The 23,723-nt window shown below is 40.0% G+C and overlaps 1 long non-coding RNA gene and 1 pseudogene across 1 annotated transcript; both read left to right on the top strand.

Moving 5' to 3' along the window:
• On the top strand, positions 1-18,820 carry LOC119878634. The gene is made up of 4 exons (XR_005387030.1): positions 1-454; positions 872-1,020; positions 1,537-1,751; positions 18,492-18,820. It is a non-coding gene; the product is annotated as an uncharacterized LOC119878634 (long non-coding RNA).
• A 3,145-nt stretch (positions 18,821-21,965) lies between these two features.
• On the top strand, positions 21,966-22,062 carry LOC119870613 (annotated as a pseudogene).
• The last annotated feature ends 1,661 nt before the right edge of the window (positions 22,063-23,723 follow it).

The following is a 23,723-nucleotide window of genomic DNA, read 5'->3' as shown; positions in this document are numbered from 1 at the left end:
CAAAACACAGCTGGCATGTCTAATTTTAGCCTTGACTGCCTTGAAAAGGGACCCTTAAGGGAAATATATTTTCGCTGAAACCATTTGTATTATAATGTAACAGCTGACAGACATGTCAGAATATTACTTATTATTGGTGGGGAAAAACTCTGTCAGGTAATTGTGCTTTTTTTTGTGATGACATCGGGAAAGTGATTAAAGCATCCCTGAATCCAAATCATCATAGATAGACAGTGAGAGAACCAGAGCTTTTATTTATGAAGACGCCTGTAAACCTAATGGGATACCTCCTTTGATGCTTACAAAACGGATGTAAGGGTAAGAATGATCATTTCGGCTATGGCAAGTTGGTCCTTGTGATCTGACGATGCAGGGCTTGCTAATAGTAGTCCTGGCATAGACTCTCAAATTTCTTCAATGCTTAGCATCCTCCGTGTCGTCCGAGAAGTAAAAGGTTAGTTTCTGGACCGGGTCTTGGATTCATCTGGCTTTCGTATGTTAACAGGTTCTGAAGCATCTGGGACACACTTGTTCCATTTTAACCAGCACGGGTCGTCCGTCTGCTTTTATTTTTGTCTTTCTCTTCCTTCCTCCCTTCGTCCTCTCTTCCCTCCCGTGGTCTTCTGTGTTTGCTTTAGCAGTGTGGCTTACCTTGCCACTTGGCAAGAAAAAAAACGCAGCTCTTGTGTGGGGTAGATGGAGGGAAGGATAAGAAATAATCCACCGCCCGAATTTGAGTTCCCTGGGTTCAGTTCCAGCGGCAGCAGCTTTGCTGCAAAAATTGCTTTGCTGTTCGAGATAGCCAGCAGAGGGAATCAGGACTTTGCTTGCAGCAGGGGTTGAAGCAGGCTTTTTTTTTTTTTCCTTGGAGGAAATACTGCAGCTTTCTGGACTGCATACCCTGCTCCCTGGAGAGGTTCCACCCACCGGCTGGAAGGAGAGGAAGTGAATGAAAGGACAGGAGGAGCCCGAACACCATGTCACTCTGGAAGGGAGACAGCAGCAAACAGACTGTGCAAGGTTGTTTTCTTTTCTTTTCTTTTCCCCTTTCTCTTTCTTTTTTTTCTTTTTCATTTTTTTGTTTTCTTTCTTTCTTTCTTTCTTTCTTCTTTCTTTTTTTCCCTTTTTCTTTAAGGTGGGGAAAGAGACAAACAGGAGACAGGAAGCTGATCTGCAAGGATTCGGAGTTGTGCTAAAAAGACTTTGATTTTTTTCTTCTCTCCCCTCTTTACAAACGCTGGCAATTGACATCACTACAGACAGCCTGGTAGAGAACAAAGTGCCTCATCCCAAGTGGACCCTGGCAGCTGGGGGAAGGAAGGCAGGATCTGGGAAGGCTGTTGTGTGTGTGTGTGTGTGTGCGTGTGTGTGGTGTGTGTGTGCGTGTGTGTGTGCGTGTGTTGTTCTACCAATACCTTTCCTTTTTTTCTTCTTTCTTTCTTTCTTTCTTTCTTTCTTTCTTTCTTTCTTTCTTTCTTTCTTCTTTTTTTTTTTTGTGTGTGTTTCTTTTTTAAATTCCTGCCGTGTTGGAACTAGTGAGTGGTGGAAGACGAAGTATCTCTGAAGCCTCATCAGTCATCGGGACCATCAGGAATAGTTGGTTTAAGAGGACGCTTGGCCTGGGGCACTATACCCTGTCATCGAGTTCCCTGCTCGGAGATAAAGATTCCAGCTACATGGGTAAACGCCTGGATCAGCCACAAATGTACCCCCAGTACACTTACTACTATCCTCACTGTCTCCAAACCAAGGTATGGCTCGACCCACAGTCTGGCAAGCAGTGTGTATCCTGCACTTGGATGGGAAACAGGCATGTGGATTATTATTTACCTCCCCTTTCCCATCACCTCTTCCTGCTTCTTTGAAATTAGTAACATACCAATGGAGTTAATGAGGCAGAGGAGAATATGAGAAGAAAGCAAGCCCTGGGACTGTGGTTTTTCTCTTCTAGCAGAGATAATAGTTTCGCTCGTGTTCCTTTGTTGTTATTTGGCAACATAAAGATGTTCCTGATATCCGTAGTAAAGTGCTTTGCAGATGGACAGGGTTGTTAGAAAGGAGATTGTGACAGTGATTATCAGGAACAACAACGATTTCAGAGGCTTTTCTGGTGAGCTGTTCTTTGTGGCTCTGAAAGGGTTTTTCTCACTGGATAGGATGCACCAGGGTGGGGGCAACTCAGACTTTCAATCACAGAGTATAGAATGAAAGAAGGGTGTGGGAAGGTATAGTACGACTAACTGACGTCCCGTAGAGTTTGTTTGGGTGTGCTTTTGTTTTTGTGTATTTGCCTTACATATTTTATTTTATATGGAGGGTGATCAAGACTCTAGAGACTGAAGTTTGGAGCTTTACAATAGATGTTCTTTACTTTTCGAAGCTCTGTTTTTCTGTGCTGGCTGCCATCAGGAGGCCTGTGGGTCTTGAAACGGGATGAAATATAACTGATGATAATTGGACACGAATTGGTTTAAATACTTTAGTCTTGGGATCCCTGGGTGGCGCAGTGGTTTGGCGCCTGCCTTTGGCCCAGGGCGTGATCCTGGAGACCTGGGATCGAATCCCACGTCGGGCTCCCGGTGCATGGAGCCTGCTTCTCCCTCTGCCTATGTCTCTGCCTCTCTCTCTGTGTGTGACTATCATAAATAAATAAAAAAATTAAAAAAATTTTTAATACTTTAGTCTTTATGTGTGTGCGTAAATGACCATTACGGGGCCAGTGGAAAGCCCACGTAACTAAGCAGTGGGCAGTGCCAACCATGAACTTGATCCTGCAGTTCAGACCTGAAAGGCTCTCAGGTGTGAAATCACTGATCCAATTTGTCAGTTAAATTGGACTTGATTGAGTTGGGGGGGAGGGTGTCGGTAGAGTTATCGCTTTGAATGTATGGGTTATGTTTCTTTACAGGTGATATTAATTTTGTATCGCATTAGCCAGACTCCACTGTCTTCTTAATAAATAAATATGCGGAGAGTGACCAAGGCGTGCCTGAGTGATCTGTGCTGCCACCGGGACTCGTTGATGGGATTAGTGTTCGGTAATTCATGCTGTAGTTAGCTCTTATTTATTCTGTCTCCTCCAACAATGCCTATTTGTAAACCAGACGAGGCAGCAGACTTTCCGAATTCTATTAAAAATTGTTGCTTTTTTTTCTTTCTTTTTCAATCGCTCCATGACTCGCCCTGCCCCTGCAAGGTCTCCTCACATTGCTTTTTGCCCTTGTGAGCATTTAGTTTGTGGGGCTGCTGCTTTAGTAGACCAGCCCTCCTGCTCCCGTGCAGTGCAGTGTGTTTTAACTCTTTGGGGGATTGGGTGGAGAATGCTGTCTGCCTTCCTCAAGGAAATGGCAAAGCAAGGGCTAGTCTAAAAGAGGAAATTTATAGTCATTCCTCATCCCCCCCCCAAGAAATAAAAACAACAAACCCAAGGGTTCCATGAAAAATATCGGACATTCCATCCCTTTTACTCATTTGGCTAAATTTTTCCAAATGTTTCAAAATTCATGCTTTCTTTTTGGTTCTTTTTTTGACTATGAAGCATATTCAGAAAGGAAACTTTAGATAAAAATGAATGGAATAATTGCTTTCCTGACTGAGATTTCTTTTAACTTATTGCTAGCAGGAAATAATGTCTTGCACATTATATTAAGGACAGGATGTTGGATGAGCTACACTGATGGGAAGTGTGTGTGTGTGTGTGTGTGTGTGTGTGTGAAGAGAGAGACTGGGAGAGGGAGAGAGAGAGGGATTGAGGTAAAGAAAGTGCAGTGGTGAGGGAAAAGAGGAGAGCCTGAAAAACATAGAGGGAATTTTAAAAAAATCTGTTTTGGGGTCCTGTGTAGTTTAGTGTGTAGACAGGCAGCATCTGGATCTTGTTACTTTCAAGCTAGTCAAAGCCATCAACTTCTGGAACATTTTTAAAGAAGGTAGATCCATTAGGTGACCTAAACTGATATTCGGGGCAATCAGATCAGGGTGGTGGGGAATATAGGATCAGCTACTTTGGCTATCATGGTAGTTCATATTGATTATTATGTTGCAAACTTTCACAGAGCTGTGAAGTTGTCGAATACTGTTTCGGTGGCTCTGAAATGATAGACATTAATAACATTCCTGGAAGCTGAAGATGTGAAAACGTGCCCTGCTTTGAAACTTGGGCACACAGGGAATGAGAATAAGGATCAATCATACTTTAAAATGTGGGGACTTTCTGGCAGCATGAATACTATGTAAGAAAGTACTATCATGACCCAGTATAGCATGAAAACAACTGGGTTATTTCAGTGTTGTCTTTTTGCTCCTTTTATATTTTTATCTTAAAATATTACCTATAATAATTCTGAGGGGAATACATGCTGCTCATGTTTATTTGGTAAGCAAGCCTTGGTGGAATTCACAAAATCTACAGTCCTAGCCTTGGCTTATAGTTATAATCTATTTTAAAAATCAGAGCTATTTAAAATGATACTGATACATAAAGAATACTTATGGTTGATAAAAATAGAGTTCTGTGGTTGACTATAAAAGTCATATTCTGGTGACATCATAACTTAAGCTGTCCTGTAAAACCAGGTGTTCTTAACTAATCAACAAAAGCCATTTACTGACATTAGTTTGGGGTGAAGAATCTTTATGGGGTTCTTAAAGAGCTCAAGGTGTATCATTGCATTTATTCAGACAGTACAAAATACTGAACCTTTTCTTTCTACTTAAATGTGTGTGTTAGATACAGCTGCTCTTTTCTTATGATAAAACAAAATGAGAGTAGGTTGTCTAAATACATGGAAAGGTTTCCCTTTCCTCAAATGCAATTAAAGTTTTAGAAAAACTTGGGGCACTTCCCTGCTTTCTCTGATCCTCTTATTTTCCCATCACATTAGAACTAATTCACTACCTTTGTTGCTTAAAAAGAAAAAGAAATTAGAAATAAGTTACTTATGCTTCTCTCCCTTTGAATAATTTTCCAAATGCTTAAATTATTATATTAGATAAATGTACATAGAAGTAAAATGAAAACCCAATGACTAGCTGATAGCTATCTTGTAGCGGTATTGTTCTAGGATGCATGTTTTCCAAGACCTTGCATTAAAAGCTGTCATTTGTCAATTTTCTTTTGGCCATTTTTCCCCCTATTAAAAGAAGCAATTTAAAAAAGAAACATTGTGATTGAGCAGAAAAGAAGCAATCTTGATGACATGTTTTAATACTTACATAAGAGCCATAGCCAGATTTAAAAAAAAAAAATCTTCATCAAAACGAATTTGCTCTTTGAAGGCCACCAGGATAATCAGCAAACTTTAGAGAAAGGGGACCAAAAAATAGCTCATTAGCTTAATGATAATATCCATAATCATGTTTGATTGAGTCACAACCTAATATTTCTCAGCAATTTTGTTATAGCCCATTCAAAGCAAGCAACCTGTTGCTATTGCATTGTGAGACCCAGGGTGAATTGCAATCTGAGTTATTTTGTGGAGGGTTTCTTGGAAAAGCAACTTAATCATAACTAGGAAGGCTAAAAAGAGTAAAACATGGTCACAGCCTGGTGAATTGATACTTTGTTGCTGAGAAAGATATTTCCCTCATGTGTGGTATCTGGAAAACTTTATCATCTCCCCAAAACTTTAAAATGCATCCAAACGCACACAGCAAGCTAGTCCTTCCTTCCATTTCCTTACCCTGACCGGGTCACGATGTTTCTACCGATCCAGGGCATGGTTTCTACTCATGCTGCTTTTCCATCAGCCTACTGCTTTCCCGCCTTGGACCATCTGCTTCCCCTGAAGATCTTGCAGAAAGATCTGTGGGACCCAACAGAGTTTTTCTGGCTGCTGCTACTCAGATCGTATTCAGAACCTGGTGTGAAGTTGGGGTCAGGTATAGGGAGTAACTCATCAACTGCACACTGACTTCAGGCTGAGTTTCCAACCATCTGCAGCCTGGACAGCTGCTCATCTCTCAAAGTCTAGCTAGAGCCCGATTGATTGTGCCATAGAGAGAGCAAACACTTGAAACACGAAGGACTAAGGAGTAGGGAAAGGAAGAGAGAGGCTCCTATGGGGCAAGGGATATTCTCAAAGATGTGAATGTACAGATCCTTCAAAAGCAAAACAGGACAACCCCTTAACATGCTTCTTGCACATGAAAATGTAGAAAATCCTGCAGAGGGAGGGAAAGAGTTTAGGATTTCCTTAGTACTTCCTGCCTCAGATTTGCATTGATAGCCAGAGTTGGTAACTTGCCAGTTTTAAAACAGCCTTGAAAACTCCCAAGTTCTGTTTTCCTTTGAAAGGCTGAAACATACAAAACTGGTTTTCTAAAAATTGTCCAGCAATAGAACCTTGAGGTACAACTCCAAATATGTCTTTCGCTTCAGGGGGTAATATGAGAGCATGAAACTATGATAAATCTTGTTTGTCTCATTTGAGAATGTACACAATTTTAATTGGTTTTGAATAAGAGAAAAATAGTAACAAGGGGCCACTCTCCCTTTCTAGTTGTCCTGTTTTCTTTACCTCCCCCCCATATTAAATTATCTTTGGAATTGTCTTTTCTATAATGCAGCCATTGTTTTCACAGTACTAAGTTTAGTGCCTAGCTAAAAGGAGGAGCTATGTAAAAAGTTCATGTTGTTGTTGTCTTTCTCTCCAGAATCATTCTTAATTCAAAAGAAACCTCATGTCAATTTGTTCTAACAGTATCTTCCTAACAGCTTCCTTTCGCTTTCTCTCAGTTTGGGAAAAGAACAATAGAATTATAAATCAAAATTATTTCTCTGAAGTAATTAAATCTATTAGAGGGTTGGAGGTAGGGCTGATTTGCAGGGAGGGAGACAAAAGAAGAGAAGTAGGATGTAAGTTCATTTCAGGTCTTTCTGGCTCCAGGAATTCTGGAAAGCGTCATTATTGCACTAATATGATTTTACACAATCCTTTTTGACATTATCAGTCTTTTTGGCAGAGAGAGGGCTCAGTCACAATTACGTCCATGCCAAATTCTAAGAAAACCAGTCTTTCTTTAAAAGAAAATCTTTGTAGTGTTGGACTTCTTATTCGGAGTAAATGGTTGATGTTTATCCACAATTGGCTTCGAGTACTACATTAAAATTGTGTTTTGTAGCAGTCTTGTAAGCCACAGCTGTATGTGATTAAATAGTGTAATATCAAAAGCGTGTGAGAATAGGCTTTTTTATGCTATAGCTGTTGCACAGCAAGAGAGCAGATGGAACCAGAGGGAGAGCCAGGGCAACAGTGTATTTATGTGTTGTAATACCTGCGTCGAGGATACACATTGCTGTTTTTTGCAGTAGTGGGAAAATGCTGACCTATCTTGGATGTCATTGAAAAATACACTTTTTGAAAATGGACATGGACCTATCATACCAATTTTTATTGTAAACAGAGAGTTACTGTTTAATTAGAAAACACATATTTACCGAAGGGTCCGAAACATTTGCAAGTGGAAGGATCATAATGATTTTCCATGCAGCACACATTCAAATAACAAAAGTGAATTTCTCATTTCTGTTTTTTTGAAATCATAACTTTTTTGCTTTATAAAAAAAATTTTAAATGTTTTTTGCTGCTTTAAGCTGTGGAACTATTGTAAGAAAATCATCAGGCCATTTATCCCTAAAAAAGAGTGACAGGTAATGAGGAGAACAAAATAGGCGGTGGTATGATTCTTTTTTTTTTCTTTTCAGATATTTGGAAATATAGTATTTGGTTTTGTATGCCTATTGTTCCTTTGTGGCCACTGTTAAGAAGTACATACTTGTACAAAGGGACACACTTTTGGGTCTATCTCTTTAGCAGCATATCATAATAAAGAGATTTATTTTTCATGGGATGGTTAAACTATAAAGTTCTTGAAAGAAAATATTCATGAAACCTGTCATCTTGAGTTTTCTTGAGCTTGTGAATCTATAGGATACTAATAAGAGATTTACTAGTATGTCATTGTTTTCAGGGCCTTGAAAAAGCCTGTAGAAGTAGCTGTTGGTTTTCAAATTTCAGGCATTAAAAAGCAATTTGGAAAAGGAAAAAAAAGAGGGGGTTGACAGAGATAAGTTGGATTCTGTTTGTTTTGTTTTTCATGTTGATATAAGCAGCAAATTTGTTCACATTTAAACTTTTTTTTTTCATGTAGATTTACTGGTCAGGAAGTATATACCATGTGGAATCAGTAACTGGATATAGCTTTGGAATTCAGAACATTGACATCTAATAGATAACAAATTTCAAGAGTATGGATAACAAATGCTGAGTCATGGAGTCTGGTTTTGTTTTATTGTTGTGGAGGGACGGAATTCTCTGATTTGTGTGTCAATGGATTGGTTTCAGGTTCTCTAAGATCTCTTCCAGGCTTAGTATTTGTGACTCACACTTTGAGACTAAATGAGCCTGCTTTGATGTATTCGTGGTACTGGGAGATGACCTTGGTTTTGTGCTGTCAATGAGTTTTGTTCAGGTCCCCATCCTTTCTCCAGAGCAGATCAAATACTGCTTTGCCCACTCTGGTGATTGATGAATTTAACTGTCTGCTTCCTTTGCCAATCTAAACCCAGTGTACCAAGAGAAACACATCCATCACCTGGGAGTGGGTGGAGAGCAGCTCCCAGGGGTAGGACAGAATGACAGGCATCATTTAATCATGGTCATTGCCAGCTTTGTTATCGTGGTTAAAGTTTTCTCCTTTGGGTAAAATTAGAGCTTATCTAAAGATGGTGACAGTGTGATGCTTTACTTTTCTTCATTTAACTTCCTCTCTGCAGGTGGTTTCAGAACTGAATGGGTAGGCATATGTTTGGCCTAACCAGTGGGGTGATGGAGGCAGAAGGATTGCCTCATTAAGGCCCTGACAACCCTAGTTTTGTGAATGAAACTAGGAGCTAGTGCCAATATGGAAATGACAATTGATAGATGAAATACTATTTTGACTGGAGGTTATAAATCCTTAAAACCCCTAAATTGCTGAATAGTAGTCTTTAAAACATGAGAAAAGAATACTACAGTAACTCTAGTATATGGAGTAGTAGGAGGAAGAGAATTACTTCTCCGGGACACATAAGCACAACCGTTATCTTTCTCTCTTTTTCTCACTAAGTACCCTTCTCATTCCCCCAAAAGCTCCTATTAGCTGAATTAATGAAAGTAAATAGAGGGACGCCTGGGTGGCTCAGCGGTTGAGCGTCTGCCTTCAGCTCAGGGCATTATCCTGGAGTCCTAGGATCCAGTCCCACGTCAGGCTCCCTGCACAAAGTCTGCTTCTCTCTCTGCCTACGTCTCTGCCTCTCTGTCTCAGTGTCTCTCATGAATAAATAAATAAAATATATTTTTTAAAATAAAGTAAATAGAACCTTGAATTTTGTTTTTATGAATGATAGCCAGATAGAAAAAAATAGACTTGACTTCATACATAGTTCAGGCAACCCTGATAATGTCCTGTCTTATTGTGTGGAAAGTAAGAGACAATGGAAGAAAAATAAATCTTGCTATATTCTAAGTATTGGTACTAATTATTTTAGGTATGGAGTTTTGGTTTCAGAGTTAGCTTTCCTACCATTATATTGTAGGGTTAAGAAGTTGGTATACATCACACTTCATATGCTAGAATCTTTGGCTATTTCATTCTTAACGGTTTTCAAGCTGAATATGAATCATGCATAGAATTTAAGGAGAGTTTTTGAGGAGCCTTCCTATTTTTATCTCGTGTACCGCTGTCTATTTATCTTAGTCACATTGCTGATTGAGGACGATTTAATGAAAACGAAAATGGAAAACAGAATACTAACTGTCTGGGTTTCTGGACCGGTTAAGATACCTTAAAAGGTTTCCTTACATATGCGAGTCATATTTGAAGCTATTATCGATGTCTGTAAACTCTCATATTGCCCCTTTTAAAACTTATCAGTCACATAAATTGGGTGGTGGCACCCTGACTATAGCTCCTGTTGAGGTCACTTAGCATTCAAGCAAATATACTTTTGAGCTCCTAGCTAGTTTCGAGTGGATGAAGTATTTGAAGGAGTGTGTACAAAGCTTGGAATAAAATTTCAGAGATTGTTTTCTAGTGTATCATACAAAAAACCCATCTGACATACTTACGATGTTTCATTTCTTCATCTCTTCTCAAGAGATGAGAAAAACACTTTTTTGACTTGGTACTCGTCCCTGGAAGGGTTGTGACACTCCTGAATTACCCTCGGTCTTGCTTTTGGCCCCTAGGCCTCTTGTCCCTTGCTGTGCATACCAATTCAAACTGAACCATTAGAAATAAGGATGTTGTATTTCAGTATAAGGCAGGAAATTCTGAAAAAGCATAAAATTCTGATGTCCTTTTTAAACTTATTCCAAAAAATTAACCACTGCTTTTTTTTTATGATAGTCACACACAGAGAGAGAGAGAGAGAGGCAGAGGGAGAAGCAGGCTCCATGCACCGGGAGCCCGATGTGGGATTCGATCCCGGGTCTCCAGGATCGCGCCCTGGGCCAAAGGCAGGCACCAAACCGCTGCGCCACCCAGGGATCCCTTTTTCTTTCTTTCTTTCTTTCTTTCTTTCTTTCTTTCTTTCTTTCTTTCTTTCTTTCTTTCTTTCTTCTTTTTCTTTCTTTCTTCTTTCTTTCTTTCTTTTTCTTTCTTTCTTTCTCTTTCTTTCTTTCTTCTTTCTTTCTTTTCTTTCTTTATTTCTTTCTTTTCTTTCTTTATTTCTTCCTTTTCTTTCTTTCTTTCTTTCTTTTCTTTCTTTCTTCTTTCTTTCTTTCTTCTTTCTTTCTTTCTTCTTTCTTTCTTTCTTTCTTTCTTTTTTTTTTCTAATAAAAATTTATTTTTTATTGCTGTTCAATATGCCAACATACAGAATAACACCCAGTGCTCATCCCATCAAGTGCCCCCCTCAGTGCCCACAACCCAGTCACCCCCACTCCCCGCCCTCCTCTCCGTCCACCACCCCTAGTTCGTTTCCCAGAGTTAAGAGTCTTCCATATTCTGCCTCCCTTTCTGATATTTCCTACCCATTTCTTCTCCCTTCCCCTCTATTCCCTTTCACATCTTCTTTATCCATTCATCTTTCGATGGACACCGAGGCTCCTTCCACTGTTTGGCTATTGTGGACATTGCTGCTAGAAACATCAGGGTGCAGGTGTCCCGTCGTTTCACTGCATCTGTATCTTTGGGGTAAATCCCCAGCAGTGCAATTGCTGGGTCATAGGGCAGGTCTATTTTTAACTCTTTGAGGAACCTCCACACAGTTCTCCAGAGTGGCCTGCACCAGTTCACATTCCGACCAAGCGTGCAAGAGGGTTCCCTTTTCTCCGCATCCTCTCCAACATTGGTGGTTTCCAGCCTTGTTAATTTTCCCCATTCTCACTGGTGTGAGGTGGTATCTCATTGTGGTTCTGATTTGTATTTCCCTGATGGCCAGTGATGCACAGCATTTGCTCATGTGCTTGTTGGCCATGTCTATGTCTTCCTCTGTGAGATTTCTGTTCATGTCTTTTGCCCATTTCATGATTGGATTGTTTGTTTCTTTGGTGTTGAGCTTAATAAGTTCTTTATAAATCTTGGAAATTAGCCCTTCATCTGATACGTCATTTGCAAATATCTTCTCCCATTCTGTAGGTTGTCTTTTAGTTTTGTTGACTGTATCCTTTGCTGTGCAAAAGCTTCTTATCTTGATGAAGTCCCAATAGTTCATTTTTGCTTTCGTTTCTTTTGCCTTCATGGATGTATCTTGCAAGAAGTTACTGTTGCCGAATTCAAAAAGGGTGTTGCCTGTGTTCTCCTCTAGGATTTTGATGGAATCTTGTCTCACATCTAGATTTTTCATCCATTTTGAGTTTATCTTTGTGTCTGGTGCAAGAGAGTGGTCTAGTTTCATTCTTCTGCATGTGGATGTCCAATTTTCCCAGCACCATTTATTGAAGAGACTGTCTTTCTTCCAAGGATAGTCTTTCCTCCTTTGTCGAATATTAGTTGACCATAAAGTTGAGTGTCCACTTCTGGGTTCTCTATTCTGTTCCCCTGATCTATGTGTCTGTTTTTGTGCCAGTACCACACTGTCTTGATGACCACAGCTTTGTAGTACAACCTGAAATCTGGCATTGTGATGCCCCCAGCTATGGTTTTCTTTTTTATTTTTTTTTATTTTTTTTAAACAAGCTTTTTTTAAATTTTTATTTATTTATGATAGTCACAGAGAGAGAGAGAGAGAGAGAGAGAGAGAGAGAGGGAGGGAGGCAGAGAGAGAAGCAGGCTCCATGCACCGGGAGCCTGACGTGGGATTCAATCCCGGGTCTCCAGGGCGTGCTCTGGGCCAAAGGCAGGCGCCAAACCGCTGCGCCACCCAGGGATCCCTGGTTTTCTTTTTTAAAATTCCCCTGGCTATTCGGGGTCTTTTCTGATTCCACACCAATTTTAAAATAATTTGTTCCAACTCTCTGAAGAAAGTCCATGGTATTTTCATAGGGATTGTATTAAACGTGTAAATTGCCCTGGGTAACATTTTCATAATATTAATTCTGCCAATCCATGAGCATGGAATATTTTTCCTTCTCTTTGTGTCTTCCTCAATTTCTTTCAGAAGTGTTCTATAGTTTTTAGGGTATACATCCTTTACCTCTTTGGTTAGGTTTATTCCTAGGTATCTTATGCTTTTGGGTGCCATTGTAAACGGGATTGACTCCTTAATATCTCTTTCTTCAGTCTCATTGTTAGTGTATAGAAATGCCACTGACTTCCGGGCATTGATTTTGTATCCTGCCATGCTGCCAAATTGCTGTATGAATTCTAGCAATCTTGGGGTGGAGGCTTTTGGGTTTTCTATGTAGAGTATCATGTCATCGGCAAAGAGGGAGAGTTTGACTTCTTTGCCAATTTGAATGCCTTTAATGTCTTTTTGTTGTCTGATTGCTGAGGCTAGGACTTCCAGGACTGTGTTGAATAACAGTGGTGAGAGTGGACATCCCTGTCTTGTTCCTGATCTTTGGGGAAAGGCTCCCAGTGCTTCTCCATTGAGAATGGTATTTGCTGTGGGCTTTTCATAGATGGCTTTAAGATGTTAGGAATGTTCCCTCTATCCCTACACTCTGAAGTGTTTTGATCAGGAATGGACGCTGTATTTTGTCAAATGCTTTCTCTGCATCTAATGAGAGAATCACATGGTTCTTGTTTTTTCTCTTGCTGATATGATGAATCACATTGATTGTTTTACGAGTGTTGAACCAGCCTTGCATCCCGGGGATAAATCCTACTTGGTTATGGTGAATAATCTTAACGTACTGTTGGATCCTATTGGCTAGTATCTTGTTGAGAATTTTGGCATCCATGTTCATCAGAGATATTGGTCTATGATTCTCCTTTTTGGTGGGGTCTTTGTCTGGTTTTGGAATTAAGGTGATGCCAGCCTCATAGAATGACTTTGGAAGTACTCCATCTCTTTCTATCTTTCCAAACAGCTTTAGTAGAATAGGTATGGTTTCTTCTTTAAACGTTTGATAGAATTCCCCTGGGAAGCCATCTGGCCCCAGACTTTTGTGTCTTGGGAGGGTTTTGATGACTGCTTCAATTTCCTCCCTGGTTATTGGCCGTTCAGGTTTTCTATTTCTTCCTGTTCCAGTTTTGGTAGTTTGTGGTTTTCCAGAAATGCATCCATTTATTCTAGATTGCCTAATTTATTGGCATATAGCTGCTCATAATATGTTTTTAAAATCGTTTGTATTTCCTTGGTGTTGGTTGATCTCTCCTTTCTCATTCATGATTTTATTAATTTGAGTCTTCTCTCTCTTCTTTTTAATAAGGTTGGCTAATGGTTTATCTATCTTATTAATTCTTTCAAAGGACCAACTCCTGGTTTTGTTGATCTGTTCCACAGTTCTTCTGGTCTCGATTTCATTGAGTTCTGCTCGAATCTTTAGTAACTCTCTTCTTCTGCTGGGTGTAGGATCTATTTGCTGTTTTTTTCTTCTTTTTTCTCTAGCTCCTTTAGGTGTAAGGTTAGCTTTTGTATTTGAGTTCTTTCCAGTTTTTGGATGGCTGCTAGTATTGCGATGTGTTTCCCCCTCAGGACTGTTTTTGCTGTATCCCAAAGGTCTTAAACGGTAGTATCTTCATTCTCATTAGAATCTTATTAATTTGTCCTTAATTTCCTGGTTGACCCTTTCATCTTTTAGCAGGATGGTCCTTAACCTCCACGTGTTTGAGGTCCTTCCAAACTTCTTGTGATTTAGTTCTAGTTTCAAGGCATTATGATCTGAGAATACACAAGGGACGATCCCAATCTTTTGAAATCGGTTCAGACCTGAATTGTGATGCGGTATGTGGTCTATTCTGGAGAAAGTTCCATGTGAACTTGAGAAGAATGTGTATTCATTTGCGTTTGGATGTAAAGTTCTGTAGATATCTGTGAAATCCATCTGGTCCAGTGTATCATTTAAAGCTCTCGTTTCTTTAGAAATGTTGTGCTTAGAAGACCTATCGAGTATAGAAAGAGCTAGATTGAAGTCACCAAGTATAAGTGTATTATTATCTAAGTATGTCTTAACTTTGGTTATTAAGTGATTGATATATTTGGCAGCTCCCACATTCGGGGCATATATATTGAGGATTGTTAAGTCCTCTTGTTGGATAGATCCTTTAAGTATGATATAGTGTCCCTCTTCATCTCTCACTACAGTCTTCAGGGTAAATTTTAGTTTATCTGATATAAGGATGGCTGCTCCTGCTTTCTTTTGGGGACCATTTGAATGGTAAATGGTTCTCCAAACTTTAATTTTCAGGCTGTAGGTGTCCTTCTGTCTAAAATGAGTCTCTTGTAGACAGCAAATAGACAGGTCCTGCTTTTTTATCCAGTCTGACAGCCTGCACCTTTTGATGGGGTCATTAAGCCCGTTCACGTTCAGAGTTACTATTGAAAGATATGAGTTTAGTGTCATCATGATACCTATTCAGTCCCTGTTTTGTGGATTGTTCCAGTGGATTTCTTCTTAAAGGGGAATTTTGAGAGTCCCCCTTAAAATTTCTTGCAGAGCTGGTTTGGAGGTCACATATTCTTTCAGTTCCTGCCTGTCTTGGAAGCTCTTTATCTCTCCTTCCATTCTGAATGAGAGCCTTGCTGGATAAAGTATTCTTGGCTGCATGTTTTTCTCATTTGGGACCCTGAATATATCCTTCCAGCCCTTTCTGGCCTGCCAGGTCTCTGTGGAGAGGTCTGCTGTTAATCTGATATTGATCCCCAAATAAATTAGGGATTTCTTGTCTCTTGCTGTTTTAAGGACCTTCTCTTTATCTTTGGAATTTGCAATTTTCACTCTCAAGTGTCGAGGTGCTGAAGGGTTTTTATTGAATTTAAGGGGGGATCTCTCTATTTCTTGGATCTGAATGCCTGTTTTTCTGCCCAGATTAGGAATACATATTCTGGCCCTCTGGCCCTTTCAGCGCCCTCGGAAACCCCAATAAAACGTAGATTTTTCTTCCTCACACTGTCACTTATTTCCCTTAATGTATCCTCATGATCTTTTAATTGTTTGTCTCTTTTTTCCTCAGTTTCTCTCTTTGCCATCAACTTGTCTTCTATGTCACTCACTCATTCTTCCACCTCGTTAACCCTCGTCGTTAGGACCTCTAGTTTGGATTGCATCTCATTCAATTGATTTTTAAGTTCTGCCTGATTAGATCTAAATTCTGCAGTCATGAAGTCTCTTGAGTCCTTTGCTTTTTTCTAGAGTGACCAGTAGCTGTATAATAGTGCTTCTGAATTGGCTTTCTGACATTGAATTGTAATCCAGATTTTGTAACTCTGTGGGAGAGTGGACTAGTTGTGATTCTTTCTTTGGAGGTGAGGTTTTCCTTCTAATCATTTTGCTCAGTGCAGAGTGGCCAAAAACAAGTTGTATTGGGAAAAGGAGAAAAAGAGGGAAGAGAAAGAAGAAAAGAAAAAGAAAAAAAGAAGATAGAAAAAGAAAAAAAAGAGAAGAAAAGAAAAAAAGAAAAAAGGGGGGGCAAACAGAAATCAAAAAACAAAAAACAAGGGGGAGTATCCTCTGATTCTGTATACTGTAAATCCCTCAACTTCCCCTGGAACTTTTCCAGTGCTGCTTGGTTAATAATTTGTTTTTCCCCTGTCGGTCTAGCTGGTCCTCTGGGGGAGGGCCCTGCTGTGCTGATTTTCAGGTGTTAGCACTTGGGGGAGCTGCTCAGCCCCCTGCCTGGTGCAGGGCTCAGTGCGGGTTGTTTACCCCGCGAGGCCCCAGGAGGAACAACCACAGTGACGGCGGCCAGCTCTGGAGCCCTGGAGTCAGCTCCTGCAGTAGCCCCAGAGCTCTCCGTCTGCAGGGCCTGGAGGCTCCGGGCCGGGCCGCTGATCTGCTCAGCTCGGGGCAGGAGCGTCCTCGCTGTCCTGGGCCCTCCCGGCCTCTGCCTGTCGTGGGGGAGGCCAGATCCTGGGCTGTGTCCCCGGCACCCTGGGCTCCCGGCCTGTGCTGGTGGGTTCGCGCTCCCGCCCCGCAGCCCCCTCCCCGCGAGCCGCCGCCCGAGCCCCTCCGAGCTGCTCCGGGTCAATGCATGCATCCGCTGCAGCCCTTTAGGGAGCTCGGCGCGCTCTCCCCAGGGCGCGGTGTCTGTTAGTGTCCCAGGGGGCCTGAGGGCACCCCCGCCCTCCTGGGGTCCTGCTCTAACTCCCTGTGGGTGCCTTTACGCCCGGGAAGGTCGGTGCAGCTCCTGCTTCTCCGGGACGGGGCTCTCCTGTCCTGGGGACACTCGCCCCGGCCTCAGCCTGGCTCCTCGCGGGGCCCCTCCCCCTTGGAGGCCTTTTGTTTCTTTATTTCTTTTTCCCGTCTTCCTACCCTGGTAGAAGCGCAAACTCTTCTCACTGTAGCATTCCAGGTGTTCTCTCTTTAATTCTCAGGCCGAATTCATAGATTTTCAGGATGATTTGAAGATTATCTAGGTAATTTGGTGGGGACAGGTGACTTGGGGACCCTACTCTTCTGTCATCTTGCCCTTTCTCCTCTCTTAATATTAGAGATATTTGGATGGCTGCATTGAACTCATATCATCCTGCAAATAAATATCCTTTTTAAATTTATTTTTATTTTTTTAGAGATTTATTTGTTTTAGAGAGTTCAAATGAGAGAGAAAGAGAGAATCTCAGGCAGACTCCCTGCTGAACCCAGGGCCCAATACGGGGCTCCATCTTACCGCCTTGAAATCATAACCTGAGCTGAAACTTAACCCATTGGGCCACCCAGGCACCCCTAAATAGCTTTTTAATATGCAAACACAAGCACTAGATTTAAGCAAAAACCTTCACTCCATAAAGAAAATGTGCTATCCTCCCTTACTTATATTTCTGTGACTACTGAATGAATATACCAACAACTGGAGAAGATAACAGAGCTTTCTTTTCTGCTCTACTAAAGTTCACCATGTATTTTTTTATACTAAGCCTTGTGTAGACTTTAACTTTTGTTCAATATGTTTTAGTATCTCAAAATCTCCAGAAAAGTTGAAATTCGATGCATTTTCTTTTAAAAGGATAAAAGGTTTTAAAATCCACTTTTATGGTTCTCCTTGGTGACTGAAGATATTAAACTAAATTAATGATAAATTGAAAGGACAACTAAACCAAGCAGATGTAGGTGAAGAAATTTTTCCATTAGAGTAACATTACTGAAAATGCAGATTATAGTAAGAGATGTATTTGGCTAAATTTTAGGGAGCCACTTTATGAAGTAAACTCAAAAAAAGCATTTCATTAAAAAAAGGCATTTCAAAGCACTTTTCCTAGTGCTGATATTTAAGAAAGACAGAGAAGGGAAAATATTAAGGCCTGGGATTAATGAGATTTATAATCTAGTAGGAGAAGGAAAATAAACCCACATGGATATGTGTGTGAAAAGGACAACCCTACAGTATATTACTGAAATAAATTAAAACCCTAACATCAGGAAGAGTGCTCACTTTGGCAGCACAGATGCTAAAGTCAGGAAGAAAGTTTTTTTCTTTCTGTCTCAGCCACCTCTACTCTCCACTTACAGATACAGCTTACCTGACAAACATCCTAAAGCTTAATTGGTACCATTTCCTTCCTGGCATCTTGAGCAGAGCAAAATATATTCTCCACTATCCTAGCAACTTCTAGTCAAGATTCTCATCTAATATGATTCTTATATAAATATTCAGTGCCCTTAGAATTTAAAATAATGGCTGTGATTTGGCAGATCAGTAGTGTTATTTTCTAGACATATTTTGCCCACAGTATTTTTTCCACACAGTCCTCCATGCCATCAGATATGATGCCAACCTCAGAAGCAAAAGTTACTTTCACTTCATTCCGGACATAACTTCTCATCTTTTCTAAGTAGCATCCTTTAGTTTTGTGAATATCTTTATTCCATTTTAGAGACCCATCTTCTTCCCATTATGGTTGATAGTATTCATAATTAATTGAAGGTGAATGTATGTTACAAACAGAAATTTCTTTTTTTTTATGATAGTCACACAGAGAGAAAGAGAGGCACAGGCAGAGGGAGAAGCAGGCTCCATGCACCGGGAGCCCGACGTGGGACTCGATCCCCAGTCTCCAGGTTCGCAACCTGGGCCAAAGGCAGGCGCCAAATCGCTGCGCCACCCAGGGATCTCCACAAACAGAAAATTCTTTAGAACTCTGGAGAGGCAATCATTCATCATATAGGTAAAAATAATGGCATTGCTTCTGCCTTCCTGGAGCTTATGGGCTGGGAAAGACATAGAAGGTCTTTACTTCTCAGAGATACTGTTTCTCTTTAGTTCATGTCAATAAATCTCCCTGAATCATTTCAATGAATTTTCCTCTTTCTTTTCTCAATTCTGTCCACAGATACCAGATTAATTTTTAATGCCCCTCTCTTATCTTATGACTCATTTGCATAAGAACCTAAATGATTCCTGTATGCCCCCCAAATCCCCCCACCCCTGCCAGTATTAAACTCCTTAGTGTAGTATATAGGCTGTCTGCAATTTAATTCAACTGATCCTTCCAATCCTCTATCATAATGTAAGAACTTACATTTAACACTGCATTAGGGACATGTACTTTGATGACTTTTTGCATGTATTTTCTGATTTGTAGCTGACAATAATTATATGAGATATGTAGTATGTATGTTGATTTTTTTCAGATGAAGAAACTAAAATATAAAAAGTTTGCACCATCACCTATTTCCACACAGATAATGAATGCTGGCTCTGGGATTAAACTTAGTGTTATTTGATCTCACTTGTTCACTACAGTAAGTTAAATAATGGCCCCCAAAGATATCAGGTCCTAAACCCTGGAACCTGTAAAACCTGATATCTTATTTAGCAAAGCCTATGCAGACACATCTGCATAATTAAAGTAACAATCTGGAGGTGGAGCAATTACCTGAATTAAATGGATGAACTCTTAATGCAATCACAAGTGTCACTACAAAAGTGAGGCAGATAGAGACTTGACACAGACACTAGAGGAGGCAGCAATGTGACCATGGAGGCAGAAGATGGGAGTGATGTGACTACAAACCAAGAAATGGCAGCAGCTACCAGAGCCTTCAGAGGGGAGTACCCTCTCAATACCTTGCTTTTGGCTCAGTGATATTTATTTCAGACTTTTGGCCTCTGGAACTTGGAAAAATTGTTTTCTATTGTTTAAAGCCTCCAAGTTTGTGATCATTTATTACAGCAGCCACGGGAAATTAATGCAAGAACAGAAACTCTGTTCTACACTGCCACCTATAGGCAAATTCTCTGGTTCCCAAATCAGAATCCTCTCAGTAGGAATTAGATGGCCACAGATCTGGATACAGGGACATTACTTCCAAGTCTGCAGTAATAAATACTTGGGTAGAAAAGTCAGATAACCCAAACCTGAAGGAAATGAGGTACCCAGAGTCCAGGGATACTCTTCAAAAAAAAAAAGGCATCAAATTAGAATTAGAGAAGCATCGCAGAAGACATAGGCCAAGAGCAACCCTAAATAATGATGTTAGCTTCCTTTACTTGTTATACTGAAGGAAAAGTTGATTCTTGAACTTGTCAGTCCTAATCCTGCAAGATAGAGAGAGCTACTTGTTTCTTTTTTTTTTAATTTTTTATTAATTTATGATAGTCACAGAGAGAGAGCGAGAGAGAGAGGCAGAGAGAGAAGCAGGCTCCATGCACCGGGAGCCCGACGTGGGATTCGATCCCGGGTCTCCAGGATCGCGCCCTGGGCCAAAGGCAGGCGCCAAACCGCTGCGCCACCCAGGGATCCCGAGCTACTTGTTTCTAAAGGGAGAGATTCCCATGTAAGAACAAACTAGTAAGGTAGGTTTAATGAATGTAGTCACATGTACTCATTGTTGGGTGAACAGCTGCAAGTAGGTGTATGGTTTAATGACGTGGCAACATAAAAACAGATCTCTGGGTATATGTAAAGCTTTGGGCTTTGACTGATTCTACTCAACATGTACATCATTAAGTGCTAGCAACAGAAAGACACCAGGATCAAGATGCAGATTTCGTCACCTAGGGCTACACATCATTCAGTGACAAATTATAATAAATTAAACCAGATTGAATTTATAGGCACAGCTTGGAGATATTGTGTCTTCAATTCCAGACCACCAAAATGAAGCAAGTATCTCATGAAAGTGAATCAACTGAATTTTTTTTGGTTTTGCACTGCATATAAAGGTTATGTGTATACAATATTGAAGTCTATTAAAAGTGTGCAATAGCATTATGTCCAAAAAACACAATGTATATACCTTAAATTTAAAAATACTTTATTACTGAGATGCACGGGTGGTCCAGTGGTTGAGCATCTGCCTTCAGCTCAGGGCATGATCTTGGAGTCCCAGGATGGAGTCCCACATGGGGTTCCCCACAGGGAATCTGCTTCTCCCTATGCCTAGGTCTATGCCTCGTTCTCTTTCTGCATCTCTCATGAATAAATAATTAAAAAATAAAAATACCTTTATTACTAACAAATGCTAACCATCATGTGAACTTTCAGTTGGTTGCAATCACTGATCATAGATCCACGTAACAAATTAAGTAATAATGAGTAAGTTTGAACTGCAAGAAGGACACAGAGACATGAAGTGAGAAATGCTGTTGAAATAAAAATAACACCAAAAGACTTGCTCAATGCACGTTTGCCACAAACTTCAATTTGTAAAAAAAAAAAAAAAAAAAAAAAAAAAAAAGATTTGTGTGAAGCACGATAAAATAAGGTATGTCTATATAAAAAAGTGTTAAAGTGATTAGTTATTAAAGAAAAAAGGGTTTTTTTTCTCATAACATTTATCAAAATAAATTCTCAGATGAATTAAAGGCATAATTGTGAAACAATGAAACTACTGACATATAGTTGATAATATAGGTGAATTTTATATGAACATGGATAGAGAAAGCCTTTTTAAGCATAAAAGTCATAATGATATCACCAAGATGGCAAGAAAAATGATCTTCTCCAGTTCCCTCAGAGAAAAACCAACTAGGAGTATCTATAGTCAAGGCATCTTTGTGAAAGTCCTAGAACCAAGGATGAGGCTGGAGTATCTACTTGGCTCAGAAAAAAATAAAATAAAATAATGCATTTGAAGGGTAAAAGGAGCAGTTTTACTTTGACCTAATCACCCTTTCCCAAAACCAGTGCAGTACAGCACAAAGATATACTCCCAGAAACCTCTGATTTCTCCAGTGTGAAAAAGCCCAAGGGAGGGTATCCAGCTTCTCCACTGTTATGAGTGCTTCTAAGGATGCCTACCCTTCAGTCTCATCTCACAGGGACCACTGGAGAAATAAATAGCATAAGACTTTCAAGCATCAGAGATGGAGAGGGAGAAAGGGGCTCATAGCAATTAAGGCAGGGATCATGGTAAGCTGTGGTTTGGGGAGTGTAAGTACCTGAACAGAGCTCTTAGCTAAGAGCCAGAGTGAGAGCCATTTGGAGAACCAAAGTGATGGTGCTCACTTCAGCAGCACATATACTAAAATCGGAATGATACAGAGAAGATTAGCATGGCCCTTGCACAAGGATAACATGCAGCATTCCATATTTTTTCAACTTCTGGTCTTTGGCCTTGTCAGAATCACCCAGGGTGAAATTTACTTAGGTCATGGTTGATATTCTTGACTCAGCCCGCTCACATACAGCCACTCTGCACTTAGCAAAATGACTAGAAGGAAGAATTCAACACAAAAGAAAGAATCAGAAACAGTACTCTCTGCCACAGAGTTACAGAATTTAGATTACAATTCAGTATCAGAAAGTCAATTCAGAAGCACAATTATAAAGCTACTAGTAGCTCTGGAAAAAAAGCATAAAGGATTCAAGAGACTTCATAACTGCAGAAATTAGATCTAATCAGGATGATATTAAAAATCAATTAAATGAGATGCAATCCAAACTGGAGGTCCTAATGATGAGGGTTAATGAGGTAGAAGAAAGAGTGAGAGATATACAACACAAGTTTATGGCAAGGAGGAAGCTGAGGAAAAAAGAGAAAAACAATTAAAAGACCATGAGGAAAGGTTAAGGGAAATAAATGATAGCCTGAGAAGGAAAAATCTACATATTGAACAAATCATAGCTGAGAACTTCCCTAATTTGGAGAGGGAAACAGGCATTCAGATCCAGGAGATAGAGATATCCTCTATCAATAAAATAACATAAAATAAAATAAAATAAAATAAAATAAAATAAAAAAATAAAATAAAATAAAATCAATAAAAACCGTTCAACACCTCAACATTTAATAGTGAAACTTGCAAATTTCAAAGATAAAGAGAAAATCCTTAACGTGGTAAGAGACAAGAGATCCATAACTTATATGGGGAAAAATATCAGATTAACAGCAGACCTCTCCACAAAGACCTGGCAGACCAGAAAGGGCTGGCAGGATATATTCAGGTCTTAAATGAGAAGAACATACAGCCGAGAATACTCTATCCAGCAAGGCTCTCATTCATAATAGAAGGAGAGATAAAGAGCTTCCAAGAGATGCAGAAACTGGAAGAATATGTGACCACTAAACTAGCTCTGCAAGAAATGTTAAGGGGGACCCTGTAAAATAAATAGGAAGCCCAAAGAACCTACCCACAAAAACAAGGACTGAATAGGTATTATGGTGACACTAAGTTCATATCTATCAATAGTTACTCTGAACATGAATGGGCTAAATGATCCCACCAAAAGACACAGGGTTTCAGGCTGGATAAAAAAGCAAGACCCATCCATTTGCTGTCTACAAGAGACTCATTTGAGACCTAAGGACACCTCCAACCTGAAAATGAAAGGGTGGAGAACCATTAACGTTCAAATGGTCCTCAAAAGAAAGCTGGGGTGGCAATCCTCCTATCAGATAAAGGTTATCCCAAAGACTGTAGTAAGAGATGAAGAGGGACACTATGTCATACTCAAAGGGTCTATCCAACAAGAAGACTTAACAATCATGAATATTTATGCCCCTAATGTGGGAGCTGCCAAGTATATCAAACAATTAATAACCAAAGTAAAGACATATTAAATTATAATACACTAATAGTAGGAAACTTCAACCTAGCACTTGCGGCAAATGACAGATCTTCTAAGCACAACATCACCAAAGAAACAAGAGCTTTAAATGATACACTGGATCATATGGATTTCACAGATATCTACAGAACTTTAGGTCCAAACACAACTGAACACACATTCTTCTCAAGTGCACATGGGACTTTCT

This window comes from Canis lupus, unplaced genomic scaffold, assembly GCF_011100685.1.
Source record: "Canis lupus familiaris isolate Mischka breed German Shepherd unplaced genomic scaffold, alternate assembly UU_Cfam_GSD_1.0 chrUn_S1757H1953, whole genome shotgun sequence".
Classification (NCBI taxonomy): domain Eukaryota; kingdom Metazoa; phylum Chordata; class Mammalia; order Carnivora; family Canidae; genus Canis; species Canis lupus.
This window is presented reverse-complemented; position numbering and strand designations above follow the sequence as displayed.